The 24,187-nt window shown below is 51.4% G+C and overlaps 2 long non-coding RNA genes across 2 annotated transcripts in view; one reads left to right on the top strand and one right to left on the bottom strand.

The window, feature by feature from the left end:
• Positions 1 to 23,796, top strand: part of LOC123380124 — a 32,556-nt gene extending 8,760 nt beyond the window's left edge. The window contains exon 3 of the long non-coding RNA XR_006585481.1: positions 20,734 to 23,796. This is a non-coding gene — a long non-coding RNA (uncharacterized LOC123380124). The remainder of the gene's footprint in view (positions 1 to 20,733) is intronic.
• Positions 1,486 to 12,676, bottom strand: LOC109491494. Its single transcript, XR_002144879.2, has 3 exons — positions 12,571 to 12,676; positions 5,464 to 5,610; positions 1,486 to 1,854 (listed from the first exon to the last, which is right to left on the bottom strand). It is a non-coding gene; the product is annotated as an uncharacterized LOC109491494 (long non-coding RNA).
• Positions 23,797 to 24,187: the final 391 nt, after the last annotated feature.

The raw sequence follows: 24,187 nt of genomic DNA, 5'->3' as shown, positions 1-24,187 counted from the left end.
TGCGGGACTGGCGTAGGTGGGTAACTCCCAAGGCATGTTTCCTCATGTAGTGAATCCTGTCCCTTGCTGTCCTGCCTGCATGTGTGCATATGCGCGCGTGCACGCGTGCGCACACACACACACACACACACACACACACACACACACACACCTGGGAGGCTGGCTGAGGCTTGTTCTCTAGATGGCTAGGGAAGTAAGAACAATGGATTCTTCAAAGTTCCTGGAGTCTTAGAGATTGCCTAGGTGGCATCCCCCATCTGACCTGAGAAAGCACCGTGTACCTCCTTCAAGGGTGTAGGTCCCAACAGAAGCTTCTGTGCAGCACCTCTCATTACTCAATGGGGCCGAGTGGGAAGGTCAAGGAAGCTGAAGCCCCCTTGCCTGAAATTTGCATTCCCATCCTTGTTCCTTACTCCCCAGCTGGAGAGCGTCACTGTGAGGAGCTTGCTCACATGACATCCCATTCCAGAGCTGCCTCTGAAGCAGGAGATGATGGGGGGTTGTATCACCCAGAGGTCCAGGAAGCTGGTCTGGGGGCCTCCTGCCCCTCCAGGATGTCTGAAGACAGATCCTTTAGAGAGGAGCCTCTCATCCATGGCACTATGGACATTTGGGGCCATAGAGTTCCTTGTTGTTGAGGGAGGGGTGGTCCTGTGCATTGGACGATTCTTAGCAGCATCCCTGTGATCTACCAACTAGATGCCAGTAGCACCCACTTCCCTGTTGTAAGAACCCAGAGCATGTCCAGATGTTGATAAATGTTTCCTGAGTGACAAAAATGCAGTGAAAACACTGCTTTGGAACCAACCCATGAAATAGGGGCTGTGTTACCTTGACTTCTCTGGAAAATGCTGTTGCTCCTGGATCCTGATGCTGCCTAGAACCTGGACCCACTCTCCACATGTTCCCACCCATGGCTCTCAGTCCAGTAGCTGGTGTCTTGGGCCTGCACAGCTGCTCCCTGCCAGCAGCATGGGCAGAAAGATGAGATGCTCTCCTCAGTCTTCATGTTCCCCTCAGCCCTGGACTCTGTCGACCCATCCTCTCATCTACACTTCTTGTTTTGGCTGAGAGGAGGATGCCACAGGAAGGCATTTGGATGTATCTGGAAAGCGGAGGGGAAGCAGGAGAGAAGGAGGCTATGAGGTATTATTCAGAGGGTCTATGCCTTCTGCTCAAACCCCCCCTCAACCGATGGGACAGAGAACAGACCCTCAGCCTGTGATTTACACCCTGGGTCCAGCCTCCTTCTATAGACTCACCTCTTCTACTTTCCCTGCCAACCCACACATGCTGTAGCCATAGCCATACCCACTACTCCCCAAACACATCTATCTGACCTCTCTGCTTCTAGGCTTTCCTTAACATGCTGGCCTCTCCATCCTGCCACCATCTTGAATAACATGGAATTCAGGGACTTCCACATTCTGACCTAATGAAGTCATCTGCATCCTTGTCTTAGGATCTGACAAATCAGGGAATGTCTCCGTTCTTGGGCAGACCTTTAATAATTTTCATCACAATGACTTGGAAACTTCAGGAGACTCAAAGACAAAGAGCAGTCAAAATGGTTGTATTTTTGCCGTTATCCTCCATTATCCACACTGCTTCCACACCTTTGCTTGAAGATGGGGTTCATCAGTTGTCCGGATGGTTCTGAGCCCTGAGCTGTCTTGGAGATGGTGAGTGGCTGACAGGGAGAGGCTTGCTTCTGGCAGATGAGGCTTTCACCAGAAAGGGTGTGTTCTGACTCACATTTTCATTTTTTCCAAAGGCTTAGTGGTTCTTCGGGGGATCACCAGTCATAACTTTTTCACCCCTCTAGAAATCCCGGGAGGTGAGTTTTTCTCTTCTCTATAGAGATGTAATAGACAAAACCAGTACATGAAAGGCTTTTAGCAGGCAGTTTGTAGACATGACATGCTTTTCTCCATTGGTGCAGTGGGGAAGGGGCACAAAGAGAGTGGGGCACATTGGTAAAGAGCACAGACTACATCCCAGCCTCTTCACACCCTGGCTTCTGCTGATATGGGCAAACTGTTACATGGGGGACCAGACAGACGCCTTTCCCGCAAACCTTTTTGAAAGCTGGTATAGGCTTCCTGTGGTGTCTTGACCAGCCTGACTCCCACTTCAGCTCACTCCCACTTCTGAGTTTGTTACTGTTGTCACTTCTTCCCGAAATACCTGTTTGGACATTCCTGGCAAGTACAGTCTAGTCATCCTTTGAAGTCTGACACCAGCCCTCACCTCCACCCTGAAGCCTGCCTGATTACCCCAGTTCTTGGAGATCCTAGAGAATGCCAGCTCTCTGTGGTGCTTTTTAACCATCCTCATTTTCTTTTTCCTACTGGAATGGCACAGACATTTAAAGGTTTGAAAAAAAATACTCTCCCAAACTACGGCAGGTCTTTCCTGTTTCATAGCAAAGTGTATGATGAAGTCATGGCCTGGCCTTAGACCATGTTAAGCTCTTCGAGGGCCAGGTCACGGTCTTCCTCATTCTTCATCCGCTCCCATGTCCCTCTATCAGACTTGAGCCTCCTGTGTGCATTGCACACAGGAGGTGCTCAATAAATGTTTGAATCAAATCAGACAGAACGAACCCTCCCAGTCAGCCAAGATTTCTCCCTTTAGCCCAGAGGTGCGCCAGCCTCCCGTAGATTTGTAGCGTTTGCTCTGCTGTGCCTTTTTCTCTGACCATCACGAGATGGAAGAGAAGGAGGTTAAGTGAGGACAAGCAGCTCTAAAGGCACCTTCTCCCACTGCTGACAGAGCCATCTGGAGCATGAATTTGGGGGAGTGCTTGGTTCTAACAGCCCTGCTCAGTCCCATGCAGCCGCCTCCACCCCGCCCCAATCAGGAGCCATAAGCTGTGACTTTTCTGTTAAACACAATTCCCTTTCTCAGCCTTTTTGGCATGTCTCTCCCTGATCGGCCCGTCAGCCTGTTTCAGTATTTCTATCCGTGACACCTTCATTGATTTTCCCTATTTTTCTGTCTGTAGCTTATTACAATCCCATCTTCTTGCACATAACGATGTGTAAACATGGGGAGCACTACCTCCCAAATTCCAGGTCATTTGAGTTTTGGAGTCTTTGTACACTATGGCATTCTTGGCCTTTTCCTGTGGATGGAGATGATGAAAATCAATTTGTCTCTCATCACCACTTCCAAAATATCTCAGGCCATGCCAACAGAGGTATCCAGTGGCACATGAAAGCCCATGGAGAGATTACCTCTTCAGCTTCCCCAAGTGTTTATTGCCGAGCTATTGAAATGCCCCTCGCATATTCCTCGATCCGCCTCCCTGATGGAAACGAAAGGTCCTCTGAAGCGGACTTGACGCTTCAGAGTTTGTCCTTTGGTAGTCAGCTACTTCTGTACAGAAGTCTGCGTTTTTCTTCCATGAACTCATGTAGCCCTCACAGTGCCCTGGGGCTGGGCTGATGCCTTTACACCCATTTTATTGATGCTGAAACAGGATCAAGAAGTGAGTTCGTGCAGTTTTCTCAGTGAGCCACCAATGGCTTCTACGTGGGCCCAGGGCTCACGCCAAACCTAACACGCTTGCTGTTCTGCGTGTGTTAGTGAAAAGGGGCACAGATGTCGTTTCTACTGGCAGGCTGAGGTTTGGGCCAGCCGCTTTTGCAGGGCCCCAGCCAGTGCTCTGAGTGACATGTGCCCCCTGGGAGAGAGCCCTCACACCTGGGTGGTGGGAGGTTGTCTAATGAGGTGGTGAGGAGGGTCACAGGAGACAGCTCTGGAGTGTCTGAACAAAAACGCAAATGAAGTCAGAACAGCCTTTTGATCACCCCTGAAGACCCCTGGGGACTGTCGGAATGAGGTTGGTGCCCATCTGCCCCAAACGGGACAGGTGCCGTGGCCTGGATCCCAGGGGGCACAAGGGAACGAGTTTCTAGTGTCAGTTCGGACTCCAGCCTTGCCTGTCCCTGGGGCAGAGCCTCTAATAGGAGCCACGGGTATTTTTAGTCTCACGTGTGCAGGCACAGGACAAGGAGAGCTGGATAGGAACAGCTAATAAGCCATGGTCTTTATTAAGTTGGGAAGGGTGAAATGAGGGGGAGGACAGGGAGCCTAGTGGAACTTTTGCACATGCCTCATTTTCTGAGAACTCTTTTTCCATAATTCACCAAGAAAGATTGAGGTCAGGGTGATTATGCATAGCCCCAGTTAGAGAAGCCGGAAAGTGGAACATGCTTACCTCCTGCAGCCTGGACGTCCCCTCCCAAAACGTTCTGCTCTGCCCTCTGGGTGACCAGGTGGGGCAGGAGGGATTCAGCTTTGGGGCTTGGCTATCAAGCCTCCCCGGTGGGGGTGACCGGGAAGGACCAGATGAGAAGCCCATTCCCGAAGGAAAACTTGCAACCTCAGAAGAGAGCTGAGCAGGTGTCAACTACTATCCCGATTTCACAGAGGAGGAAATGTGGGTTCAGAGAGGTGCAGATATTTGTGCAAGGCCACATGGATGGGAAATAGGGGAGCTGGGCTTCAAGCTCAGTGTCCCAGATCAAGGTCTACCACTGTTTTGTATTACATTGGTCTTTTCCCAAATGATAGTCAGTCGTCTCTAAGACTCTTTATCCATTTTATTTAACCACATTTTTTTCTATGCCAACTCTGTGTCAGGAGCTCTATCACTGGGATGAGGCAGTGAAGGTGATACAGTTGCTCTCAAGATCTCTGGGCTTAGCGAGGGCAGCATAGAAGCCACTTCCAGCCAAACCTCAGCGTGGGCCAGTGTGCAAGTTTGTGCTGGGGGAGAGGCAGACTGGGAAGTGAAACTGGCAAGTTTCCAGCCTTTGGTATTGAGCATGAGGACACTCAAAGCTCTGCTCACACAGTCAGTCCCCTTCTGTGCAGCATCTTCTGGGGTGGGTGAGACTGGTGGCAGTGGCCAGGGAGGGGAAAGGGTGTCCTCAGCCTTTCTCCAGTCCTGTGGCTCTGAGCACCACAGAGCCTGGGGCAGGACTCAGTGAGTGAGTGCTTGGCAAAGCTGCCATCTGGCTCCTGCTGCTGTCAGCCACTCCTTTCCTTCCCTACCACATCTTTAGGGTTCGAGAGCAGAAGGAGACAGTGAAAACATTGATTTGGGATGAAAAGCATCAGAGTGAGTTCTTTGTACCTTTCTGTCTCAGTCTAGAGCCAGCCAGGGCATGTGCTTCTGTCCATCCATTTATCCACCCCAAATCCATGCTTTCACAGGGTCTTTCATATCTGTCCATCCATTCCATCTCTCCACCCATCCAGTCACTCTCTCATCCATCCATCTCACTTAGCTATTTGTTCACCCACGCCTCCGTCTCTACCTGAACATCACCCCTCAGTCTCTCCGCCACCCCCATTCTTCTATCCCTTCCATCTAACTTGTTCCACCCATCCACTTATTCATCTGTTCACCCATTTGTGCCCCCACTCCATCCATTACCAATTTTTTCATACCATCTGGAACCAGACACTGTGCTCCAGGCCTTGTGTCTGGTGTTGTGGGGACACAGAGATGAATGGATCTCTCTCATAGTTGACCCGGGAAACAGTGTACGGATCCACTTATGAAGGGAGAAGTGGAACCGAGACAGTCCTGAGAGGCTGAAAGAGAAGAGAAGGGGCTGTAGGAGGATCAACCAAGATACGTAGACTCTGCATTTTGGGAGGATAATAATGGAAAGAGAGAGAGAGAGAGACTGGGTGGAGGACAAGGAAGACAGGAAAGGAGAAAGGAAGGAAGGGAGAGAAGGAGTAAGGGTGGGATGGAGGGAAGGAAGGAAGGAAAGAAGGAAGGAAGGATAAATGTGTGTTGGGCACCTACTCTGTGCTGGACCCTGTGCTAGGTGTTTTCACTAGTCTTACTTACTTATCCCAGCAACTTTTTGAGGTGATTCCCTGCGTTTTAGAGATGAGGAACTAGGACTCAGTGCACCTATTCCACGTGAATAAAACCTGAAGGGCAGGGCTAGGTTGAAAGTGCTTGCTAACACTGAGCATCAGAACGGGAGCCTGAAGCAAACAGGTCCGGGACAATTGAAAAGCATGCCATTTGACAGTTAACTTCTGGACTGTTGCCTGAAAGTGTGTTTGGGTAGGAACCACTCCTACGGTGACCAGTTGGAAGGAGGTGCAGGGCCACGCACAGTTGTTGGAGTTAGATGCCAGGTTGTACCTGTATGACGTGGAACTGGAGCATGCCTTGGTGGTTCTGCCAGGTCCAGGGTCCTTCTGGAAGATTCCTGGCTCTGGATTCTTTCTGTCAGGACACACCAAGCACCTTAGGCAGGGCTGTAGGCATTTGTACACCAGTCTAGTGTCCAGCTTTGCTTTACTTTTCCGGTCGGAGCTCTCCTCCTGGGGAGACTCAGCATAGCCCTAGGCAGGAGAGCTCAGCTTCACCACCCATCTGCTAGGGCTGCAGCCAGGAGTCTGTGAGCCCTAGCCCCAGGCCCCTCTGGCACCCAGGATGTACGGTTTCCCACTGACATATCGCTCCTGGCACTTTCTGGATCCATACCCAGTTCTTGTTGTTTGATGCCACCAAATTGTTCCCTGACCACCTGATGAGTAACTGTAAGTGTTGACAACCACTGTCCCAAGGCCGGAGTATTTCCAGATGGTTAGGTAGGTGGCCCAAGCAATCACGGGCTCTAGTGACAACTCAGGGAGAGGGGTTCGGGCGGGGTGAAGTGGCCCTGCAGTTTACCAGACAGAGGCTCTCTAACCCCTGCAGAGCTTGTGGAGGGGGGGGGGTTGTCGGGGGCTGGGTGAGGGGCACTGCAAATTAGAGATTCTAGAATTACACAGGCCTCATTCACGTGAGCCCCTCTGTGTCTTATGGACTTGTGGGTCTTCCTTTCTCTGAAGTCAGGCTGTCTGTCTGCCCTTGCCTACCCTGGAGAGCAGAGTTTGGGGGAAGGGAATGCAGACACCCAGGTATCGGTGCTGGGCCCCGGGGCCCCACAGTGGCTGGAAAGGGGGGATGTGTGAGGAGAGTGGCTGCTCGAGGCCCCAGTTACCTCAGCCGTCCTTCTTCCCCAGCTTTCCCCCTCGGCATGACCAGGCCACCCCCCTGCCAGCTCAGCTGTCCTCCCTCCTCACCATGTAATCCCTGCCAGGAAGAGAGGGGGGAAACATGAGCCAGCCTTCTCCCACTGCATCCTGCCTTCCTGTCCTCCGTCCAGCCAGGAGGGATGAAGGGAGGGGGCTGGGGACAGGGAAGGGCAGGCTCCGGGGAAGGCTCCCAGGCTCAGTGGCCTCCTAGATGCACGAAAACTACAAAACTCAGGCCTTCCCCCTAAGCCCACATGTGCAAGGCCTGCCCTCGGCTCTGCTAGCATCTGGACACCTGTGAGGCCAGTTTAGTCCAGCAGAGCCTCTCCTGCCTCCCCTGGGCTTTGCCTTCCCCTTCACCTCCCTGGGTCTAAGGTGGGGAGGCCCTGCTGGCTGTTTTTGCTTTCCTGCTAAAAAGGTCACCTACGAACGAGGGAGTTCAAGTCCCAGCATTGCGAGGCAAGTCAGAGCCTCAGTCTCCTGATCTGTAACCTGGCAGCAATCATGCCCGCTGCCCAGGGCAGAAGACAAAGGGAGGTGGTGCAGAGTGTGGCCCAGCACGTGGCCGGCATGCGACCGTGACGATCCATAAACAGAGCCAGTCTGGTCCCCGAACCTGGGACACAACCTCAGATAGGCAACCACTCACCTCATTATCAGGGCACCTCTGGGACTCTGGATGGGAGGAGCAAGGACAGAAACAGCCCCCATACATGCACCTCTTGGTGGGATCTCGGGAACATCAGGCGGTGGTGTGCGTACGGTGTATTTGTGCGCGGGGACTCTGCTGTCAAGACCATGCCATTCATCTGCATTCTCCTAGAGCCCCGCAGCAGGTGTTCCCTTAAAGCAACTCCAGTTGTGCGTGCACGTGTGTAACAAAGCCACTTTGGGTCCCCCACAGATGCTGTGGGGCCCTGGAAGAGTCGTGTCCCTTCTCTGGGACAATGGGTGTGTTGATTCCTGCCTGACACAGCTGTTCTGGGGTCAGCAGCTGGCCTCCTGCATGGCACACGCGGTAACAAGGGATCCCGTGACATCCATTCCCTTTCTCCCTATCCGGTGCTGAGGTTTTCCCCAGGTTGCCTTGGGATCTTCCAGAGAAGATCTTGGCCAGAACAGGGGCGTGGGGAGCCCTGGCTTCTCAGGAGACACTGATGCAGACTGAGGTGGGGCAGGGCTGGCCTAAGGTCGGCAGCACAAGGTCACTTCCGGCCCCACCCTGCTGGTCTGGGAGAAATAAGGTGGGGGGCTTTAGGGCACTCCAACCAGCCTAGGTTCTTCTCCCCCAGCTCCTGGTAGGAAACGCAGAGCAGGGTGGAGGCCTTAACCATATCTCTCAGTGAGAGAGGTCAGGGCTGGCCTGTGTCCACAGAGGACCCCTAGCTCCCCGTGCTGCAACTGGGACAAGCCTACTGGTGCAAGGCTTTCCTCCTCCCCCTGCCCTTTCCTTGAGGCGGGGCGTCTGGCCCCTGGAGTGGCTATTGAGCAAGCAGGAGTAGGGAGCTTGCCTTCTCTCACAGGGTTACCTGAGGCAGGCTGGGCTGGGGGCTGGGCCAGGCCCTGGAGCACAGTGATGACAGGGACCTGTTGGTGGCAGGACAGTTTGCACTCCCCAGGTGGTGGCTGAAAAGCTGCCACTGGGGGAGGAGCCTGTGATGACATGTGCCTCTGGCCAAGGCCTGACAGCCATCTGTTTCCAGCCACCAGCCGGGAGGCCTCCAGGGAGGGAGAAGACAGGGAAAGAAATAGAAAGAGAAACAGGGGACAGAGAGAGACAGAGACAGGGACACAGAGGCAGAGATAGGGACACAGAGGCAGAGAGAGACAAATAGGGAGACACAGAGACAGAGGGACAGAGAGAAGAGGAAAAACCCATAAAAGCAAGAGAGAGAGATAGAGGCAGACAGAGAAATAGAGGGACTGAGAGACAGAGACAGGTAAAGAGAGACAGAAGGGGAGAACAATAGGAGCAGAGGAGCAAAGAGAGTGAGAGAGAGGGGTGGTGGGGGAATGAGAGGGGTATGGGAGAGAGGGAGAAGTAGAGAGACACGGGAAGATGGACATGGAGAGAGACACAGGGAGAGAGGCAGAGAGAGACAAAGAAATTCTGGAGACGTAAACAGGGGGGTGCATGCTGGGGTAGCTGGGGTTGGAGAGGGGAGAGAGACAAAGGCTTCTGATCAGGCTCCCGGTGGAAGGAGAACCCTCATAAACCAAGGTCGTTTTAGCTCAGCACATGGAGAGGAAGAAGTTGCACTTGACCCTGGGCTCCTGGCTTCAGGGTCCTGACGGTGGATCTCAGGTGTTAGTAGGCAGCAGAATCACTGGGGGCACATTCAAGTTCAGGTGCCAGGCCCATCCCCAGAATCTGATTCTCTGGTCAAAGTGAGGCCAGGAATCTGCATTTCCATCAGATTCTGTTGTGGGGTCACACTAATCACAGTCAGAGACACTGCACCAGGAGGAGTCAGAAGTCGGTCCCCTTGTCCCCTCCCTGCGTCCCCCCACTCGCTGTGGGCCCTGGATGGGCAGCGACCAGGGCTCCGAGGGAACTCCCTCCACAGACTTGGAGGCTTCCCACATCCCTTGTTTCACCAGCCAGTGATCCTAGGAAGGGTTGGGGCCCTCTGTCTCCCCCTGGATGGTCAGGCAGAGAGGCACCTTGGAGGTCATGATTCAGTTCCAGCCACTCTGTGCAGATGAGGAAACTCAGCGGCTAGGCCAAGGCAATAAAGGTGACATGACACATTCATTTCTCAAACTCCTGCTATGGCCCAGGCTCTGTGCTGAATATTCTTTCAATTTATGGCTTAAACAGGGAAAGGTCATCACTGTCTCCACCTTAAAGGTGAGGAAATGAAGCCCAGAGATACAAGTAACCTTCCTAAGGGCACACAGCTAGTAAATGGCAGAACCTGGACCAGACTCCACGTCTGTCTTACCCGAAAACCCATGCTCAAGTCCCAGCTTCTTCCCTATTTCTATTAATGGCTCTACTGCCTCTCAGGCTGAGATCCCAAACACAGCTATCTTGGTTCCTCCCCTGACCCCATCCAATCATTGTCACGGGCCTGCCTGGGCCAGCTCACGGCAATCTTCAGTCACTACAGTTTCCCACTGTAATATCTCGTCCCCAGTTCAGCCTTTGTATCTTTAGCGCAGACCCAGGCGGTACTCTTCCAATTCAGTTTTCCCCCAGACTTGTTACCTATATCCCTGGAAGTGAGGAGGAAGACAGACAGGTAGCTGTCTTTCCAGGCTAGGAAACAGAGCCTGGGGCTGACTCTCGTGCTAACACTTTGTGAGAGCGAAGTGGGGTTGGGCTGCAATTCCAAGGCAGCAAGAGTGAACGAGATAGGGGAAGGACGATTCAGGAAGCGGTGCTGCTTGGCTGGCCACAGTCCCAGGAAATAGAGCCGGTTTGTTCAGGCACTGGGTTGGGTCCAGAAAAAAATTAGTGGGATGTCATCCCTTGAAATGGTGTATTGCAGAAGCTCATAGAACCCAGGACAGTTTACTTACTATTGCTGATTTATTACAAAGGATATTTTAAAGGATAAGAGTGAACAACTGGGTAAAGAGATTACATACGGTGAGGACTAGGGGCACCTTGGTGGCTCAGTTGGTTGAGCGTCCAACTTCGACTCAGGTCATGATCTCATGGTTTGTGGGTTCAAGCCCTGCATTGAGCTCTGTGCTGACAGCTCAGAGCCCGGAGTCTGCTTTGGATTCTGTGTCTCCCTTTCTCTGCCCCTCCCCTGCTTGTGCTCTGTCTCTCTTTGTCTCTCAAAAAGAGATAAAAATGTTTAAAAAAAAAAGATTAAAAGTGTATATAGGGTGAGGACTTGGAAGGGTCCCAAATGCAGGAGCTTCTGTCTCTATGAAGTTGGGGTGCACCATCCTCCTGGCACATGGATGTATTCACTGACCTGGAAACTCTCCAAACCCCATGCTTCTGGGCTTTTTATGGAGGCTTCATCACATAGTCATGATTGATTATTAACCCGTTTCCTTGCTCCATTCCCCTCTCTGGAGGATGGCGGCTGGGGCTTAAGCTTCTAATCATGGCTTGGATTTTCTGGTGACTAGCCCCCACCCAGGAGTCCACCAAGCGTCACCTCCTCCTAGCCTCCTATCGCCCAGGGAATTACAAGGTTTTGAGGAGCTCTGTGTTGGGAACTGGGCTCAAAGACCAAATATGAGCAGACACTGGAGGCAGAAACTAATATATGTATTTCAGGATTTCACAGCCTGGAAGTATGAAAAACCCAGTGGGACACCCATGGGTCTACTTCACAGACCTATCTGACTAGTGACACATCCTGGAAGGGGACTCTCTGGCTCCAAATGTGGCAGCTGGCAGACTTTTTGCTCTAGCCACTGAGGAAGGATTTGCAGGGAGCTGTCATACATCAGATCACGGGACTCTGCTCAGACCCTCCTGATGGAAGTGCAGGACCTGGAAGTATGGGGCTCCGGTGTGCTCTGGGGCTGCACTGTGGGGCTGCTCTAGACGGAGGACCTTGGGGCCTGTAAAAGTGTCTGCGCTTTCAAACTGTTGGGGTGCTCTGACATGACCTGGCTGGGTCATGGATGGAGGAAGCCATGAAGCCCATGACCATGGGACTCCCTGTCGGCCCAGCTGTCCATCTCAGTGTGAGGAGGAAGTTGAGGACTGAGAAAGGCTGCCCCGCTGTAAGCCAACCAGGAGGGGAGCTGCCGGGTGGCTCTTGGCTCCCGGGAGATGAGTCCACCCAGAGCAGGGAGAAGCGGAGGTGGCATTGTCTTGACCTTCAAGACAAGGCAAGAACACATTCTGGATCTGCTTTTAGCAAAGCGGGCCTTCCCGTCTTCTGAATGGCTTTCTCTCTGACTGGTATCCAGTTAATTCCCATCATAAAATCATTTGTTTCTTCACTGAACTCAACTGCTCTTCAGGTAGACTGCTGAGTATTCATATCTGATAGATTTCCACAGAGCTGAGTGCACTCTCTACTTTCCCCTTGGACTTGTTCCTTCTTAGTAAAGCACATCTTATTGCTACATGTCTATCAAGAGGTCATCACCTCCACCACTGTCACCATTTTCCCCTCCACCTCCAAGACCATCACCATCTCCACCACCGTCCCCATCACCGTCACCATCACTCATCCACCACCATCACAGTACTACCAACACCAACCTCACCACCATCACTCCCTCCATCGCCATCACCATCTCACCTCCATTTCTACCACCAACATCACCTCCACCACCTTCACTCTTACCCTCACTACCAAAAGAATTTGTCTTACATCTCAGAGACCATCAATCTTCAAAGTTGCAGGTAATGAAAGAGACAGGCTGTATAGTAGCCAGAGGAGCACAGACCATGGATTCAGAGCAACAGCCCTTTTCCTCCTCTTCATGTGCTTCTTCTTGGGGGTTCTGGTCAGACACTGCGCTGGGGTGAGATCCTGGCCTCTCCCGCTACCCACTCCTCCAGCCCTGATGCTTGTCACTCACATAATTCAGGTGTCAGGCAGTGCAGTAGCTCTCGGGCTCTGGGGCCCAGCTCCCTCTCTGGCCGGTTTGCAGGGTATGGGTCCACCAGGCTGTTGACAGCTGCTATCTGTTCTGATTGCTCAGCTCCTGTGCGGTGTGGATCATTAAGTATTTTACATAACACCAGCGCTGCCCTAGGCTAACCGTGCCTCAGTTCTTGTTACTTATTGATGAGGCTGATGGTGATTTCAGTCATGGGAAAGCTCTTTAGTCACTATTCCATGGCTTCTGGAGGACTGAAATGCCTGGGTAAGTGGGTCAAAGATCTTAAGTAAAAATAGAGCCAGTGCATGTTAAAAAGATGGAATTTGGGGACTGGAAAATAATTTCTGAGCACAAGAAGAGGTTTTTAACTACTACCGACTAGATCAGGTATGATTTTTCAGGCTCTCTGTGCTATTTTCACAAAAAGTTTTGCAACTTATTTGCCCCTAATGTGAACACACTCCTCCCCAAACTGCACACAGCCTCTCCGCCAGGGACCAGGAGTAGGGGGAAATGGGAAGTGCTAATGGGTACAGGGTTTTGGTGTGTGTGTGTGTGGGTGGGGGGGGGGGGTGATGGCAATATTCTGGAATCAGATAGCAGTGATCGTCAATATATTAAAAATAATTGTAAAGTTTCACTGTACACTTTAAAAGGGTGACTTTTAGAAGTAAGTTATATCTGTTTTTAAAAAGAAGAATTAAAAAAGGTGCATCTGTTTGAGAATGGGGTCGCCGGTGAGGAATCAGAGACAGGAGACAGAGGGAGAGGAGCCAGATCCTGTGATCCCGCTTGAGCCCCGATATCCGGTTGTGCCAGAAGTCAGACTACCTTGGAATGTTTCAGTTACATGAGCCAACAGATTCTCTGTTTCTTAGGTCAGGGTAGATCAGGTTTTCCGTCACTTACCCCCAAAGGATCCCGGGCCGGCACACATGCCCTCTGCCCTCCTGGGGGCCGGGCCCTGCAGGCAGCACTTTTTTCTCCCGTCCCCCACCTCTGCCCCAGCTGGTCCTCGTTCAGGCTTCTCCCGTTTAAAAAACAGTTCTCCCCTCATTCTACTTTACACCTTTTTCTCTTCCCCATTTCACTCACACCTCCCAAAGGGTGGTCCACATGTGCTATTCTGCTTCCTGGCGGTCCCTTTTCCCTCCTCACCCTCTGCCTCTCTGGCCTGCCTTCTGTGGGCACTCTACTGCCCTCCTGTGGCCAAGCCTCACCACATCCTCCCTCCACCAGGGTGGGCTCTGACCTCTGCTCCTCTGCTTCCTGGAGGTCCCTTCATTGATTACTCATCCCCGGATGCTTGTGCCTTCCCTGACTCTGGGCTGGGCCTCTGCCCTGATCTTCTCCCTCTCCTTGGGCTGCTGCCTCCATGCTCAGGACTTACAATTACACGTTACGGACTTATAACTGCATGTCAGACTCGTCCTCCTCCAAACCCCTTCTCCTTCTGAGGCACCCTCATGGGCCAGCACCCTTTCCTCCTCTTCATGTAGTCCCCCAGTCACATCATGCCCATGTCCTTTTTAAGTATTCCTGGTGTCCTTGCTCTCTCTGCATCCCCACCGCCGTGGCCCCTTGTCCTGCTTGCTGGTCACTTTGTGTTCTCCCCTCTACTGTTCTTCCCTCCACCTTGAGCTCTTGATGTGCTCAGGCTTAAAACACAAATCTAAATATGCTACTCCCTGCTCAAACTCACATGGGATCAAGTCCAAGCCCATGGCAGGGTACCCGAGCCACCAGGCACTGGCTTCCACCTGCTTCTCAGATGTATTCTCGGTCGTCTCTACTTGGGCTTAGGCTTCCCCAACCCAGAACTGATGTTTAGTTGCCATGGGGACCCCACTGCCCCCACATCTCTCTGCACGTGGTGCCCTCCTTCCCTCAGCCCCCTCTGAAGGTATTACTACTCCTCAAGACTGGACCAGGTGATACCTTCTTGGGGATGCTTTTCTGGACTTACCGTCCCATGTCTGTCCTCTCTCCACTTCTACTCAGGCCAGGCCACGTGCTCTTCCTGGTTTCCATAAATGGTTGGGCTTATCTCTGAGAGAGCGTTTGTCAGTTGTTCAAGTGTTTTTCACATTTATGTGTACCGCGTGCTTCTGGAGGGCAAGTCTGTGTGCCTAGCATGGTGCTGGGCACAAGCCAGCAGCTTAACCGAGTTTAATGAAAGAACAAGGTGAACCATAACAGCTAATGCTCCCTGGCCGCCCACCATGTGCCAGGTACTGCTCTAAGACCGCATCATATATGACTCATTGAAACCCCACAACAACCCTATAGAGTGGGCACCACTCCATGAAAAGTTCCCATGTCATAGATGTGGATAGTGAGGCACAATGAGGCTAAGAGCCTTGCCCAAAGATGTGCAGCTAGATTCAAACCTGGCTCCAGGGGCTGGCCTGTACCCACCACACTGTGCTGGTTCTGCAAATCACTGACTTCTGCCCTGATCCTCTCCACTTGGAATGCCAGTGCCCACTCACGTCCTCCACATTGCCGAGGGCCCAGCTCAGGCCCCACTCTACCTCTGCACAAGCAGTGCTCAGCCACCTGGAGCTCCCTGGCACAGCAGGAAGGAACCCTTTACATATACCATTCATTGGAACAAGTCTCAGCACCCCCAGAGCTCATTCAGGCTCCAGCCCAAGTAGGGCTGGTGACATATGGACCCATCAGACACCGGCTGTGAAGAAGCACCGCCAATGACAGCCATGCCTTTGGAAATGTCATCTTTTTGTGGGTGACATGTTAGTTTACTCACAAGGAAGAAGTAACATAAGTTTTAATAACTTTCCCTTATTTGGTATGATTACGGTTCAAAATATGCTGCCATTTGTTTGCTTTATCTTATTTGATCTTCCCTGCTCTCCTGTGAAGTGCTCAGGACAGGTTAGCCCCATTTTACTGGAAAGACAGCTCAGTGTCAGCAATACTGAGTCACTTGCCCAAGGCACCAGAGCTCATTGGGACCCAGGGTTATTGGTTCTACGCTTGCACGTGTTCCTTGCTTGATGTAAGTGTCTAAACACTATCTGGCCACACGCCAGCGTGTAGGAAAACATCATTCAGCTAGCGGGTGCCAGAGGAAGTCTTGCACTTAGGTGTCTCAGCACAGTCCAGGGGCCTGTCCCTGTGGATTAGGACTTCAGTATATTTGTGTGTGTGTGTGTGTGTGTGTGTGTGTGTGTGTGTACATGCGTGTGTGTGACACAGTTCAGCTTCTAGCAATGTGTATGTTCTGAAAAGAGAAAACTACGGGCAGGGCTGTTCAGCCTGTACTGAAGTCCTGACCACTAATGCCTCAGAATGTGACTGTATTTGGTGATAGGGTCTTAAAATTTTTTTTTAATATTTATTTGTTTTTGAGAGAGAGAGAGAGAGAGAGAGAGAGAGAGAGAGAGAACATGAGCAGGGAAGGGGCAGAGAGAAAGGGAGACACAGAATCCGAAGCAGGCTCCAGGCTCCGAGCTGTCAGCACAGAGCCCAATGAGAGGCTCCAACTCACGAACTATGAGACTATGACCTGAGCTGAAGTCTGATGCCTAACTGACTGAGCCACCCAGGCACACCTGGAGATAGGGTCTTTAAAAGAGGTAATTAAGGTAAAATGAAGTCATCGTGGTGGCCCTAATCCAATGGTACTGGTGTCCATTTAACAAGAGGAAGAGACACCAGCTGGTGCGAGCCCAGACATAGAGTCACAGGACTGATACAGCCAAAAGGTGGCCCCCTGGAAGCCTTAGGAGAAACCACCCTTGTGGACAGACACCATGATTTCAGACCTCTAGCCTCCAGAACGGTGACAAAATAAATGTGTTGTTTCAGCTCCCCAGTCTGTGGGATTCTGTTATGACAGCCTGAGCGGACCAAGACGCGTACCCATTTCAAAGCTCTGTGTGACCATTTGTTCATGTTCAGTGTTTGATAGCCCTAGCCCTGTCCATGGCGTGAAGTCTCCCACAACACTGGCTATTGAGGAACAGGCTCAGTGACTCCTGTTATGTCACCCTCTGAGCAGCATTCAGATGAGGCAAGGATTCTGCACCACCATGAACATGTCCAGCTCGGCCACTCCCTCCCAAGAGGTCTGGGCAAACAAGTAGACTTTACTGAGCCTCAGTTTCCTCATCTGCTAGATGAGCATGGGGAGGCATGTGACTAAGTCCCCTTCCAGCTCAAGATTGTCATCATTCCCTGGCAGGAGAGGGTAGAGAATTTCTGGCTTAGTGATGCTATGAGACGTTCACATTTCAGATTGGGAGGGCCCAAAGCCCCTCACCAGTCTCTCTCTACTGAGAGGCTTAAATACAAAAGGCCCTTTGCTTTCTTGGCAGGACGGGAGCTGGTGGCTCAGTGAGGAGGTGGCTCAGAGATCTAAAAGAGCCTGGGACTGCCAGCTCATAGAAGAGGCGACAGGAGTTTTATGAGGACTTCAGCGAAAGCCTTTGAAACTTCCTGCTATTCAAGTCTGTTTAGAGCCTGCTTCTGAAGCCTGCTATCTTTCAACTCTGGTATCTTAATTCTTCCTCCTGCCCTGGTGACAGAGCCCAGAGGAGCTTTGCAGGACAGCGGCACTTGTCAGTGAAGTGCAGGGACAGGTGGCTCTCAGGACCGGAGCCTGGAAACACGCAGGGGTGGGCCTCAGAGTGGGAGGAGGCTCAGGACGGGGAGAGCTGGAGGGAGGTGGGTGGTGGGCTCTCTGTAGGCCCAGTTCCTGGGAGGGGCCTTTGATTTTCAGCAGAAAGCTGGGAAAGTGTGCCTTTTGAGGCAGACACCACACAGAGGAGGCTGAGGAGGAGTGGAATTAGCCTTTTGTGACCATCCAAGTGAGAATATGTCCCTTTGTAAATGTGAAGTGAGGGCTTGTTCACCACCCCACCCCCCACCTTTGGGGGTGAGCTGAGAGCACATGGGTAACAGGAACACTGGCCAAGCACCAAGCAAGGCCAGAAGCTGCTGAAGGTCAGCTAAGGCAGGGGATCTTAACCTTGGGGTGCTGTGCTCCTAGAGGGCATGTGAAGAGGCTTCATGGAGTCTGTAAGCCTGTGGAAATCACGGGCAAACGTGTGGGTATTTTACAGGGAGCACTGCCATGGAGCTATGTAGGAGATGGTAGAATCTGAGGACAGGAGGTAAGCATGAAAACCATTTGGAGTCTATGCATCACTATGAGGGGGAGTGAGTGGATCCAGGGGCTGATGTTGGCTGCCGGCACAGAAATATTTCCCAAGAGCAGGAAGGACATTCAAAACAACGGAGATGTACCATTTATTGATGTAGCAGGCCTTTTACATGTATGATCTCGGTTCTCACAGCTACTTCGTGGGGTGAGTATCATGGTCCCTCTTTGCATTGGGAGAAACCGGGGCTCAGAGAAGTTAGGAAGTTGCCCAAAGTCACCCAGCTAACAAATCTTGGGAGAGTAACAACCCAATTCTGCAGGTCCTCGGCCTGTTCTCATTTTGCTCTGTATGCTATTTGGAGGGTTTACGCCTCCGGATCGGCCGGCCCACTTTGTTCTGCAGCCAGTGAGCAGCCTTTTGGGTGCTTAGAGGGTGAGTCTCCTGGGAGAGAACTCTCTAAGCGACAACCAGGGACTGGGGCTCTGGTCTAATCTGTTTCCTCTTACTCTCAGTACATGGTCTTTCTGACTGACCGGATGTTTCATTTAAGAACGGGTTAGGAGAATTAGTTCCCAAATCCTGTTACTTCCAGGTGCCCCAGGGAATTGAGGTCTGGGGTCATCTGGTCACTCTGGGTATCTTTCAGCCTAAAGAGACAGAATTGAGAAATGAGTCTGCGGTTGTCTTGGGAGCAGTTCATATTAGGGACCAAGAAGAGCAAATTTACGCCAAGATCCGCAAATCATTAACTAGATATCCTAGGCCCTGCAAGCCAGTAGCAAAAGCTCTAAACAGAAAGGATTTGTTGGGGACCCGGGAGTGGGCAGAAATGGCAGGAAGGGGAGCAGGCTGTGTGATTTGTTCCTTCTGAATCGCCGCTTTTATGTCTCTAGAATGCCATTGTTCATAAGTATTTACCAATAACCTATTGGACATGAAATATTTCTGAGTACTTGATGCTTTTCACATGTTTGTTCACCTACCCGCTCAAGCAAACACCCGTGGACACTGAGGAGTCCTTCAGGGATAATGACGTTGGAGATGAGAGTGAACACTCATGCGGTCCTCAGTGCATGCTGGGTGCTGTTCTGGGGATGTTACTCATTTAGTACTCATGGCAACACTGGGAGGAAGGTACCATCTCGCCTTACAGATGAGGAAACGGAGGCCCCAAGAGATTAAGTGATGCACGGAGGATGCTCGAGAAGGCAGGAGTAGGAGAAGGGATTGGAGCCTGTGGACAGACATCTGACCTGGCATCTGGGTGACAGAGAGTCGCTGAGGGGCTTTGAGAAGGGACCTGAGATTCTACGGACAAAGCAACCACAGTCTTGTTTTTAAACCTGTCTGAAGATTGTTAAGCTGTTATGCTTACCCCATCCCCGAATGGCAAAATGGGATAGACTGGCTGAGGCCACACCTGGAAATTCCTCAGGAGAAGGGGCGAGAGAGGGGGCGGCGGGGAGGGAGTTTTCAGGCACCAGAAACTAGCAGGTGACACATCCGTGCCATGTGGCTCTATGCTTTGCAAAAAGAGGCCTTGTGTGGTTTTCATCATCTGACATTTGATTTAAACTTTTTCAAGTTTTATTTTAATGTTTTGAATCCGCTCTCTTGAAGAAAATAGTTTTGTATCTAATTCTGAGCGTGAAGGTTGCTAAGAGACTATTCATAGAAGTGTACAATTTCAGAGCTGGAAGGAACTGGGGAGATAGGGCCCAATGCCCTCATTTTACTGATGAGGGCACACGGATAGGACTTGTTCAAGGTCAGACAGCAAGCATTTGATGACATTAGGAATAACCTAAGCCTTTTATGTAGGACTAAGAATTAAATAGTAAGAGAGAAGGAAAATCATTCTCTTCTAACGTTGAAATTTGTTAACCCAAACTCCATCACTTACGAGTGACAGAAAAACCAACTTAAGCGATTACGCAAAAGTAGAAAATAGATCATTCGCTCATGTCAGTGAAAAGTCCAGGACACTGGCTTTAGACATGGCACTTAGATGATATAATCAGGACTCAGTCTGTTTCTTGGTCTGCTTCTCTCTTTCCACGTTTGCTTCATTTTCAGGCAGATTCTTCTCATCAGCTACCCTAGCAGCTCCAAGGTGGCCAGCACCTTTATAGGCTCAGCAGATAAAGAACACTCTTCTCCACTTACCACCACGACCAGCTCCATCTCATTAGCTCAGATTGGCTGGGGTGGGGCCACCTGCCCACACTGGAAGCAATTACTGTCGGCTGGGAGGTGCAGTGCTCTCACTGGCTGGACCTTGGACCCAGGGTGGGGTCAAATGCACTGCAAACCACACTGCCTCAGGGCAAGATGGGGTGCTGTCAACAGACCCAGGAGAAATGGGTGTAAGGCAGGCAAAACAACAGATGTGCACTATAAGGTTTCATGAGAGCAAGTTGCTGTAAGACAGTTTTCGTTCTCATTTGGCTTTTGCCGTGGAAGGAAATGTAGTGTTGACTGAGGCCTGGAGAACAGTTAAGATCTTCTTTTGGACTGGGAGAAAAGGAAAAAGAACTCTCTCGTATATCAGGGGCTGGAAGGGAGCCCCTGGCAGACAATACTAGCTGTCTACAAGGGCTTTAAGTTCAAACTGGCGCAGAGACCCTAGAAAGGTGTCCACATCCCGGGAACGTGGTCGCCGAATTGCGTGTCCCCTCTGTGCCCTCTCCCATGGGGCTCACTGTCTCTCCCCTCCTCCCTTACTTCTTCCCTGAAAAATGGGGAGCCAGCTGTTTGGGGCTGATTGTGTGGTTCCACCTACAGGAAACTTCTCTCCACTTTGACCGTCCTTCTCCCTCGGGGGCTGGGGCTCGAGTCTGGCCCTCCTTTCATCTTCTCCTGCGATTCTCCAATCAAATAATTTTACGCAGGGAAATGTCTTTATTGCTTAAGCGAAGGCTCCTTCATGAACACTTTACCTTCTTCCACTACTGCCTTCAGTTTTGCCTAGTTATCTCAAGAGTCCCTTCCCTTCCATTATCTCCAGGCCTGTCTCCAGCACAAGGATGCTTTCCTGCTGCAAGTTGTGGAAAATCCCCTCCAGTTCAGCAGAGGAGTTCACCGTCCTGCCAACTAGGAAGTCCAGAGGTGGGGCTGAGTGGTGCGGCACAGTGAGGCCCGGGCAAGGAGCCCTGTCCTCCACCCACAGGATGAAGGAATGTTCTTTCACATCCCTCACATCCCTCCCTGGACCCATGACAGTTGCCAAAGGGATGCCAGGTGCTGATTGGATTCTTGAACACAACACTGGTAAGAGATGTGCTTATCTAACCGGGACCTTCCCGGGAGCCGGGGCTGGGCTAGGGGCCTCGGCGTCATGTGGCTTGAGTGGAGGGGGAAAGGGCCGGGTCTGGGTAGACATTTCATGTCTGATTGGGCGGTACATGTTTAATATGTTCTAATGTAAATGTATTTTCACCCAAAGACATGGCATTGCTTACATATTATGTTTTAAACACACCCTTATGGGTTTAAACTTCTAAACGTCGTGTATAAGATTGTTGTCATGAAGAAAATACATAACCTCATGACAAACGTCTTCTTGATAAATACATTTATCCCAGCTTAAGCTATGTTGAAATGAAGCAATAATCAGAATAATTAAGACTTTGGGGGATTGTGGTCACTTGGACCCTTTGTAGAGCTTTGGGTACACTTTGACCCATGGCATCTGAGTGAGCACATACACAGACACACACAGAGGGCTTCTCTCCGAAGACGGTCACCATACCCTTTGAATGACGATTCTCATCTGCTTTTATCCTTTGCCCTTGGTCCCAGGGGCATGGACATGTGGTCTGCGGCTTTCTGTGCCTTGGGAAGAGTCAGTGTTTGGAACAAGATAACTTGGGATTTCTTCTCTGTGTACTCATCTTTAGTGCTTTCTGAAGAACGTTCTGGATTTTGGGGCAGGAAGATTTGGGAACGTTCTAGATTTGGGGCAGGAAGAAGATTTGGACAAGAAGAAGCCATCCATGCCCCCACCCCCCGTCTTAGCTGGTGCTTTCTATCTCTTTCTGGCTGGAATCCTGAATCCAGTGATTTTCTTCTCTCTCTTCTGTTCACTAGCAGAGTTAGCGGGACTTGGGGAAACAACCCAGACGTGCCAGAGAGTACCTCGTGGGTAAGAGCATGAGCTTGTCAGACCGCTTCAGGTTCTGCCTGAATGGGCTTCAGTGTCCTTGCACTTAGAGTGGGGAGACTGCTGCCGTGTCTTGAGGGTTTACTCTGTGCCAGGCTCTGGGTTACCAATATTTTCTACATTACTTCAGCTCATTCTCAAAAGCCATATGAGGTAGGTATGATCAGCTGTATCTTACACATGAGGAAACTGAGGCTCCGCAAGGCTAATTTGACTTGCTCAAGGTCAAACAGTCGGCCTGTGACAGAGCTGAGGCGCAAGCCTCCTCTTTGTGACCCTGGGGACTCTGCTTCTATCAGTCACTCTCCGCGTAGGGCTGTAGAGAGGAAGAAATGGGAGACAGCGTGGAAAGAACCCGGGGCAGTGCCGGCAACCACGGGCTGCTCAACAAATGGTGCTGGTTGCTGCCGCCGTTGTTGTTATGAGAAGCAAAGGTCCTGGATAATCCCCAAACTGACAGCCGGCCCTGCAGAATCTTGAGCTGGCCATAGTCTCCCTGAAAAGTTGTTTATTGGCCTTGTGGTTGTCTGAAGAAAGAGCTGTCTGTCCTCTCTCAATTGCTTGGGCCCTCAGAAGGTAGGCTCGAGTTACTGAGCACATACACCTGCTGTTCTGGGCCGGGAGGGGTTGGGGAGCTCAGGCGACCGAGCGCACATCTGACCTGGGGTGGGGTCAGCAGTGTCCTTGGCACACTGAGGTGCTGGCTGGCCAAGGGCCTTCCAGCAGGGGCTGCTGCGGGTTCTCATAGCCAGAGGCCTGGCAGGGGCAGTGGGGGCTGCTCTGGATCCCCCAGTCTTCCTTCCTGTCATCCTGGTACCCCACTGTTCACCCCAGACATAGCAAGTCTCTTCCTGGAGACAGCTCCCCATCAGCAGCCCTAAGGGCAGCTCCCGACCCAGGGAAAGGTCAGAAAAATGCAAGTTAACAGCAGCTACAAAATCAGCAAATGCTGGCGAGTGCTGCTTTCTGTCTCACAGCACACCTGCTGAGCAGGGCATTATCATGAGCATCATTGTAGGGGTGGGGGAACAGGCTAATGAGATGGGGTAACTTGACCGACTACGCACGGCAGGCACAGTATGGCTTGCAGTAGACACATCTAACATGGAAGTTCATTTTCTTAATTGCGATGCCCAAACATCTCCCCCAAAGCAAAAGATTAAGGCAGGGTCATTTTATTTTACTTCCCTTCAGTAAACTTTGACCTACCAAGAAAGCTGGGGAAAGCATCATCCATGTGCTGGGATGCTGCCCTCATCCCCAAGCCTCACAACAGTTCTGCGAACTATAGCTCAGAGAGGTTGGATGACTCACCCCAGGACACACAGCTCTCTATGCTTTCATAGAACCAACTGTGGTCCCCCAGGAAAAATGCACCATGCAGAAGTTCTCAGAGTGTACCAGGACTCACATTTTCTGACACCCACCAAGTGTGCCTCCATCTTCATTCAATTTCTCAAAGGCTACAGGCTCTTCTCGCCACTTTATGTGCTCCTCCAGGAGAAACTCTGACGTAACTCAGCTGAGCCTGCAGCAGGTCCAGAGAGGGGAGTTGCAGACTGGACACAGGAGCTGTTTGTCACCCCATGTGCCCAGAAGGCTGAGAGATGGCTTCTTCCTCCTTGTTGCTGCAGGGGTTTCCCCAGTGATCGTCTCCATTAAGAATAAATCTTGACCCCATGCTGCCTGCTGGGCTCAGGCAAACCTTTGGCATTTTGGCTGCAACTGGGGTCAGGAACGCGAGGCTGTAGGAAGTATACAGTTTAAATGGGTGCTGTTGCAAGTGACAGAACCCCACTCAACTCAACTTTTCAAAAAAAAATTTTTTTTTAACGTTTTTATTTTATTTTTGAGACAGAGAGAGACAGAGCATGAACGGGGGAGGAGCAGAGAGAGAGGGAGACACAGAATCGGAAGCAGGCTCCAGGCTCTGAGCCATCAGTCCAGAGCCTGATGCGGGGCTTGAACTCACGGACCGCGAGATCGTGACCTGAGCAGAAGTCGGACGCTTCACCGACTGAGCCACCCAGGCGCCCCTCAACTTAACTTTTTAAAAGCCACTTCAGAAGAACATGGGGGTTATATCTAGACTTCCAAGACAGTAGACTATCAGGTGTCAAAAAAGACGGGAATCCAGGCTGCCTGGGTCCTGCAGCAGGATGAAGGGCAGCGTCCTTGATACACGGCTCTCGAGATGGGCCGGTCATGGCCTGCCCTCACCTGACTGTGTTTAAGTCACTGTTTTTCAGATTTCTGTTGCCAAACACAACCTTTAAACAGTGCAAGGTATTGTTTTCTT

Source organism: Felis catus, chromosome C2 (genome assembly GCF_018350175.1).
Source record: "Felis catus isolate Fca126 chromosome C2, F.catus_Fca126_mat1.0, whole genome shotgun sequence".
Lineage (NCBI taxonomy): Eukaryota > Metazoa > Chordata > Mammalia > Carnivora > Felidae > Felis > Felis catus.
This window is presented reverse-complemented; position numbering and strand designations above follow the sequence as displayed.